This window comes from Ambystoma mexicanum, chromosome 3q (genome assembly GCF_040938575.1).
Source record: "Ambystoma mexicanum isolate Mex_15411 chromosome 3q, UKY_AmexF1_1, whole genome shotgun sequence".
Taxonomy (NCBI): domain Eukaryota; kingdom Metazoa; phylum Chordata; class Amphibia; order Caudata; family Ambystomatidae; genus Ambystoma; species Ambystoma mexicanum.
Genome location: NC_090926.1, coordinates 770,466,526 through 770,475,310, shown reverse-complemented (window position 1 = coordinate 770,475,310; position 8,785 = coordinate 770,466,526). Strand labels below are relative to the sequence as shown.

General features: G+C 41.8%; 1 long non-coding RNA gene across 1 annotated transcript; it reads right to left on the bottom strand.

Moving 5' to 3' along the window:
• Positions 1-679: 679 nt before the first annotated feature.
• Positions 680-1,202, bottom strand: LOC138581919 (uncharacterized). The gene is made up of 3 exons (XR_011304872.1): positions 1,143-1,202; positions 928-1,026; positions 680-789 (listed from the first exon to the last, which is right to left on the bottom strand). It is a non-coding gene; the product is annotated as an uncharacterized lncRNA (long non-coding RNA).
• Between the last annotated feature and the right edge of the window lie 7,583 nt (positions 1,203-8,785).

The following is an 8,785-nucleotide window of genomic DNA, read 5'->3' as shown; positions in this document are numbered from 1 at the left end:
AAATTGTTCAAATTCCAAAATTGGAAAAAACATCAAAGACATTTATTTGACTTTTTTATACGAAAATCACGTTAAATACATCAGGAAAATAAGTCACAATATGTCATACATCTAATTGTCTTAAGGTAGTATCAATTACAAGCATAAGAGCTTTTTAGGCATAGAAAACAAACTTTAAAACATGTGGTCACAATAATTTCTCTTCTCTTTAACAATTGAATTAGTTGGTTCTTCTGGAAATCAGATATCACAATAGGCTCAGGTCCTAACAGTTTTTGAGGAGAGCAATGCTCTCGGGCAAAAACACTGCCTATATGTTGTACTATGCGTTTCGGGACTAATGTTCCCTTCTTCAGGTATGGATATCTGGGGCAGTGGTTGAGTTTCTACAAATAAGGATGGATATGTGTAAGAAATCATCTTTTCCATATTTTATCAAAATGTAACTATAACATACTTCATAATGGCCTCAAGGTGTAACCATAATCAATTCTGTCCTGCGTGTTTTTTCGGCAGTCCAAATGTCGTGTCTGCTGGTTAAAAGTACATGAGTGTTTCGTAGTAAAATGTCTAAAATGCTCTCGTGTGAGATCAGTCGCTAAATCAGCGCTGGGTCGCACATCGAGGCGTCAGCTAACTCATATAGCTTATTATTTTCACGTTCAGAAATTATTAACTCACCTATCCTGTAGCATCCTTGTTTTAATGGATGGATTTGAAAGCCCTCTTTGACTTGTGAGCATCCAATTTGTTTGATATTTGGCTTTTTCTGGCAGCATTCAAGTGTGTCTGTGGACAAAAACATGAATAATGGTATTCTGTATCATCTGTATCATCTTAAGAATTCTTACTCTGCAATCTCTCACTATGGAGAATGCAGCAAATGTTGAAAACATAATTTATGGATAGTTTGTTGACCGTACTCACCAATGTCTGGTGGTTGTTATGGACGCCGCATCAGGCGGCTTGCAGATTACAAATGCTACTTAATGGCATCTGACAGTGTACGATCGGAGACAGTAATGCCTGAAAATCAAGTCGTTCATATGTCAGTTCAATATACTATTTGACAGTATGCATATGTACGTTTGTTGTTGCTCACAATCAATCTATTTACTCTTTGTTTAATGGTTTTAACTTACCTGCAATGACAGAGTTCCTCACAGACTCCGGCGTGCAGGGGCTCTCTCTCCTCCCTTTCCAGCACGGCTGTCATTACTAAGCAACGCGGCTGTCTGGGTCTAACTTAATATGGCTGACTCAACTGATGAATCAGGGCACCATCTTGGACTATGTTTATCAGCATTGAAACACACTGAGTTGTCCCATATGGGGTCTATAATTGTAATTATGGATGACATTAGTTATTGATCATTTAACACCGATGGCATCCTTATAATATTAATATAATATTAATTCTGTTTCCTATATTAGTATTTAGTATCGGGAAATCAAAATGTTAATGTTAACATGCCGCAGTTTTATGGATATCAAATATCGATAATCACCAAGATGATTCGACAAGTAGTCGACTTTAAATAATTAAATTATTCAGTCATAAGCAAATCAACTGATGGGTGTCTAGGCAATGCTTGTAATTATTAAGTCTCTGCAATGCCAGGAGGCAGTATGACTCTTACCTTCCCAAGTCTCTGAAACAAGCTGAAATATTGTTCTGCATTGTGGGTAGCATAACATGTGTAGGGTGTGAACCAGCAGTCATCTGAATCTGTCCAACAACTGCAGGTGCCACTGACATTTCTGTATAGGAAGGAACAGAGGTCAGGTTGTGATAACTGAGCCTCTAGGTAGATGTGGCAGAGCGGTCAGCTAGGAGCCGTACCCACTCTGCCAGCCACAAGACAAGATAGCGTCCTGAGGCAGATGAAGTTAGGAAAGGTCCTGGATCTGTAATAGGTCATACCTTTTCTTACCCCTGTGAGAATGGATTCAAGTCAGTCCAGAAAAGTGGTAATTCCTCTTAAAGGAAGTCCGGCACACTACATCTTTACTCACTACTTGCCCAAAGCATGTACGTACCTGGATAAATGGCACGAATCTACAGAGAATGAGTCACCTATACATTTTTCCCAGGAAGGCACATTTAACTTAGATAAGATAACAAATGTATGTAAGGCGTTAGAAAGGGAAGGTGCATGTGGACACCAACATCAATGGAACAGCTATCTAGATTGTTATGCTGAAGCTACTAAGAGACATACTGAGTTCAAGACACAGGCACTGAAAGACACTCAATAAAATCCCTGAAAACCTGAGAACTCTGACCTGCAGGTACTGCCCCATAAAGCTGGGTACAAACATTTATATCCTGTAATTCAAGGCGAGCCCACACTAAAGGAAAGTCCTGAAAATATTTTGGACAATTCCAACGGTGCTAATTTAAATGATGCACCCAACCATCAACGGGCTAACCCACACTATACCCAACTGCCAACCTATCATCAGCCCACCCCAATAAACTCCATGGTTGGCCCGTTCACCCCTAAAATATAAGCCCAGATTTCCAAACTTTTTTCACTCATCTACATTTGAATGGTTCCCAGGTTTTACAGCTAATACCTCAGAATTGGCACCAGACTTAGCACCAGATTCCAGACAGTGAGGGACACACATCGGTCTAATCTGCTGCCTAATATCACTAATAACAATGGACCTAGGAAAGTATCATCCAAAATCATAACCAACAAGAATAAGCTACCCAAACAGAATACACAAAACATCTCAATTAACACAGTCTGTACACATACTATTAAGGGTGCGCTAATAAACGCCAGATCGCTAGTTGTGCACACAACGGACGTCGCTGATCTTATCACGGCCGACAACCTAGATTTCCTGGCTATTACAGAGTCATGGCTGCATGCGGCAGCAGTACCATCACTCCTGCTTGCTGTACCAGACAACTATTCTATTGTAAGAGCTGACAGAGCTGATGCCAGAGGTGGCGGCATCACCATCATAGCTAACTCCAAACTTGATCTCAGATTAGCCATGTTGCTCAAACTCTCATCCTGCGAATTACTGACAGCTAAAATACTGATTGACAACTCCCATACTATTACCATCCAATTAGAATATAGACCCACTGGGCCCATTGGCACCTATGAGTAAAATCTGCTGATGCTAATGAAGTCTCAAATGTTACTATTAGGTGATTTCAATCTTGGACTGAATGGCCCAAATGACCAACAAGCACTATCAATTGCTAATACTATCAAAGAACAAGGCTTCAACCTACAGGCCTCCCAAACTACCCATAGCAAAGGCATAACCCTTGACTGGGTTGCCGACATTAACTGTGACACTAAAATTACATCCATCACACCCCAATCTTGGACAAACAATCATCAAGTGTCTTTCATACTCTCAATAAATACCCAAAAAATTAAACAAAATCCAATAGCACCACCTTGTCATACCGGGAATAAAGGTAGCATCACAGTGGACGCTATCCTGCCACTTGTGATCCCCATACTGAACTCCCTTGAGGTAATCAAAGACCACTACAAGTTAACTGAGACATACAATTCTTCCATGACTAAAGCTCTCGATACCATCGCTCCTATCAAACTGCACAAAAGTGAACCAAAAGCTCACTTGAACTCGTGGTTCACCCCAGAATTAAAAAACCTATGTGCCGAAAAAAGAAAATTAGAATCTATAGGGAAGCACCTCCCCTCTACAGAGAACAAAACTAATCTAATTAACCTATCAGCGAAATACATGGAAGAAATAATCCGCTCAAAACGTGACTCTTATAATCACAGAATAAATCAAGCTAGCTCCAGCACTAAAGAGTTATTAGTCATCCTCAAAGAGATGGAGACGCCTGTCACCCCTACTGATCCATGTGTAAGGACGAACTCTGGTGTACCAACATTGAGAATGCTCTCACTAATAAAATTGCCACTTTACAAGCTAAAATCGAGGAAAAACGCCTAAACCTTCAAAAGGCAGACACGCGCCACAATAAGCCAAAGCCTACTACCAAACCTCCCCAAGTAGACTTTACATTTTCCAAAGTCTCTGCTCTACAGGTAAAAAAATCATGGCCTCCCTGAAACCTTCAAACTGCCAAGCACAAATAATTAAAGATGCTGCTAGAGACCTGGCCCCATTCATCTCGAAATTAATCAACGCATCATTACAACTGGTATAGTACCTAACAATCTAAAGGAATTGTGAGTTTTACCCCTCCTTAAAAAGCGAACCCTAGATCCCACCAACCCCACAAACTAGAGGCCAATTACCACAGTCCCTTTTTTACTAAATATACTGGACAGGGTAGTCTACCTACAAATCCAGGACTATCATGAGACTAACCATCTCTTAGGAACACGAGAATCTGGATTTAGACACCTACATGGAACCGAAACCGCATTAATTGACCTTAAAGTGCAGATAGACAAACTTAAGGACAAAGGGAAAATGGCCCTCCTACTACTCTTAGACCTATCGGCAGCCTTTGACTTGGTTGACCATAAAGTATTATGCAATCATCTTGCCTCAGCAGCCCATTTCTCCCAGAACGCCACTACCTGGATACAATTTTTCATCAACAACAGGACAATGTGGGTCTTCTCTCCATCAGCAGCTGCTGATACTATTCCCATTACATGCAGAGTCCCTCAAGGATTCTGTGTATCACACACTATGTACAACATTTTCACAAAGCCTTTATTCGATGATTTGGACCATCTGGGTGTCACCTATACTAACTATGCAGATGACATTCAGATCCTCCTTCCATTGACGGGTGTTTATGATGATGATGTATTATTAGTGAACACAATGTATATAATCATTCAGGCATGGATGGCCACTCATGGCCTATGCCTGAACGACGATAGGACTGAGCTTCTGATTGTGGGCTCGACAGCCAACCTGAAGAAATTAAACACATACTATGCCTCCTTCAATATCGATGGAAACAAAATGACTGTAGCCAAAGAGTTAAAAGTCTAGGTTTCTACCTCAACGCTTCATTAAACCTGCACAAAAAAGTGAATGCCACAGCCTAGGCAACTGCCTATACAGGAAAATTGATCAGGGCCTGTAAACCGCTGCTCTCCAAGGAAAGTTGTATTACCCTTGCCAGAGCACTTATACTGTCCAGGCTGGACTATTGCAACGGAATTTACCTGGGAGCAAGCAAATATGTTACCAATAAACTACAAACCTTGCAAAATAACGCCCTGAGATCTGCTCTAAGTATCTCATGAAGAGCTCACATATCAGAAATGAGAAGACAGCACAAATGGCTGTCAATCAATGATAAGATACAACTTAAAACCATGTCTCTCACACACAAATCTCTGAACCATGAAGCTCCTTCGTACTTTAACAGAAAGGTTTAACCTCAGACCCTCAACTAGAGTCACCAGATCCTCCAACACCCTTAGCTTGCTAGTACCTGGATGCAAACTACAAAAATCAGGGGGGAGCAGCTTCCCAGTCATGGCTGCTCAGTTTTTGGAACTCACTCCCCCCACTCCTTAAAAACCACAAACTCATTTGAAATCTTCAAAATGAAGTCTCTTAAATGGCTTGTTGAGAAACGCTAACTTTAGGCTGTTACCGCATCTTGAATCCTTTAGTTGACATGCTCCGTATACTGCATTGTACTTATCTTTCACCTGTATGATATATGTATGTGTAATCTGACTTCCGTAATATATGTAATTTTGTACGATTTCTGTAACATACCAAAATGTGCACGACATCTGTAATACGTGTAATCCTGCATGCCATGTATGCCATGACCCTGTACTCTTGTAACGCTTGCAAATGCCTAATGCGCCCAGATACCTCCGGATTAAGGTGTGCTGTAGAAATAATAAAACAAACAAACAATACCAGTAATGGTGCATTCCTGATCAGACAGCTCCCTGGAGGAGGCAATACTTTATTTGCTGTACCTGCCCCATGGAGCGCTACTGATTGGTTCAGTATCATTCAGAGATTCCGAAAGATGAGAAGATCCCTTTATGTTCCAAGAGAAGCTTCAGGCTTTTATAGACTGTTATCACCCGATGTGTATAGACTTGAATCAATTGTTGGGAGCAGTGTTGCCCACAGATACATTTACCTTGCTGAAAGTGCATGCCAACGGGCCAGCTGAAAAACCCACAACTGCCAGGGACCTGAAAACCTGACTGATAGGTTGGAACAAACTATCACTGAAATTTGCCCTCGAAAGACTGATTGGTCTAAAATGAATGCATGCAAGCAATACAAGGGTGAGAATCCTGCATAATATCTTGAACATTTGAAACAATGCTTTGAACAATACTCTGGGATCATTTACACAGCCATTGTAGTGGCTAAAGCTGCACTGGCTCAGTTTAACATGGGTTTGCAACCCAAGGTATTGAAGGTAATTAAGGCAGTGCTAATAGGTTGTGGAGGAAAAGGTTTGATACCGTTTTTATCAACTGCACAACACTTCCATGAAGGTCAAAAGACAGAAAGAAACGAATGAAGCCAAATTAAGCCAAATGTTGCTGATACAGGGTTAACAACCTTCCCAGGGAATGGAAGGGTTTTGTCCCACCACAGGAGGGCGAGGGCAAGGACGGGAAGAGAGAAAGGAGCACTCCAATCATATGAACTAGGGAAACCTATTGAAAGATATTACACAAAAACGTACAGCGATCTGTGCAACTACTGCCAAGAGTTTGGACACTGGGAAGGTGAGTATCCACATCGGCCTCAGTTTGACAGTCAAGGCGGGCAGCCAACCATGCATGCCAAGTGGAATAACTAGGCCCCAGGCTCCATCACCACCTCTTCAGACCAATGATTAGGATTACCAAGTGTCTACAAACATGTTGCACCACTAATATCGATTGATCCTACAGCTCTGCTTGTTGATTGTGTTATTGCTGGTCAAAAGAGCAAATGTTTGGTTGATACTGGAGCATCACATTGCACATTAAAAGCTTCTGAGTTTTCATATATTATGCATTCTGATGAAATTATTAATGCTGTAGGTATACATGGTATGCCAATGCCTAATCTTGTGTCTACTCTGTGTATGGTCATGATAGGTCCAATTTCTGACCAACATGCATTCTCGCTAAGTCCCTGTTCACGTGTACATTTTTTTGGGATTAGGTTTATTGTGTAAGCTAAATTGCTCTATTTACTGTTCCCCTGATGGTGTATGTCTTGACATCACAGCTCACAGAGCACACAAGGTTCTGCCAGTTTTACAGGAAATTATCCATTTCAACTCTGGGGACCGGGTCAATACTCCCTGCTCATGACAAGAACTGCTGGAGCGAGTCCCAGTAAAATTATGGTCAACGCATGCAAATGACGCTGGATATATGGTTAATGCTGAGTCAGTCAAAATTACTCTAAATCCTGCCAAGCCACTGACATATGTAACTCAGTATCTGATTCTCCGACAGACTGAAGAAGGCATTCGGCCTGAAATTGAATCATTTCTCAAACAAGGTATTACTGTACTAACTGGTAGCCCCTGCAATACTCCAATTTTGCTCGCAAAGTAGCCTGGTAAAGAGATTTAAAAAATTTTCAGGACCTCCATGCAGTTAACGCAGCCGTGCTACCGGGTTTTCCTGTTTTACCTTACCCAGCTACCATCCTGTGGTGCATTCCCGGCTCCGACAAGTACTTTACTGTTATAGATCTTTGTTCAGCATTTTTCTTCATACCTATACATCCTGACAGCCAGTATCTGTTTACATTTAACCATAAATCCAAGCAATATATGTTCACTCATCTACCAATGGGATACGTAGAAGGCCCTTCCCTGTTCTCACAAATTTTAAAGACATATCTTGACTCAGTTTGGTTCCCAGGAAGATTGGCGCTGACGCGGTATGTAGACAATCTGCTCTTGTCCTCCCCCTCCCTAGAAGCATGTGAGGAATAATCTCTCATTCTGTTGAAAGGGTCACAAAGCATCTAAAGACAAGTTACAGTTGTGTCTGCCCTGTGTGCAGTACCTGGGTGCTCAAATTTCAGCTGCAAAAAGACAGCTGTTCCAAGATTGGATTACAGTGATCCAGAACGTCCCCAAGCCCCAGACTAGAAAGCAGATGAGAGGGTTCCTAGGAATGGTCAGTTACTGCCAGTGGTGAGTCCCTGGATATGTATCCATAGATAAGCCCCTTCAGAACCTCATGCATGATTCAACCCCTGAGCCTTTGCCATGGCCTCAGAAAGCCGAGGATGCCTTTGTCACCAATAAGCAAGCACTTGAAAAGGCTCCGGCTTTTGGCTTGCTGGATTATAGTAAAACCTTTGTGCTGTTCTGCGATGAGTACAATGGGTTTGGTCTGGGTGTGTTGACTCAGTTACACGTGACAAGCACCAACGCGCATCCTCCCACAAAGTGGCTTTTCAACCAGTACCCACAGGACTTCCAGCTTGTCTGTGAGCTGTCGCTGTTGCCACACTGTTGATGGAAAAGATTTACTCACTAGTACATGGTCATCCTGTTATGACTGCAGTTTCCATGCAGTGTTGGCATTACTGCTTAAACAAAGACACACCATGTGTCTAATTCACATCTCACCCGTTATGAAAAAACTGCTACTTTTGTACGCTAATGTAACTTAGAATCGATGTTCAGCCTTGAATCCTGCTTCTTTATTGTCAACTGTCAGGTTGCTGTAGAGATGCTTAAGTCTCCCAGTGTTGATTTATCAGATGTGCCCGGGTCAAATCCCAACCTGATCCTCTTCATGGAAGGCTCTTGCAACCATGTCGCAGAAACTGTGGAATTGGTCTC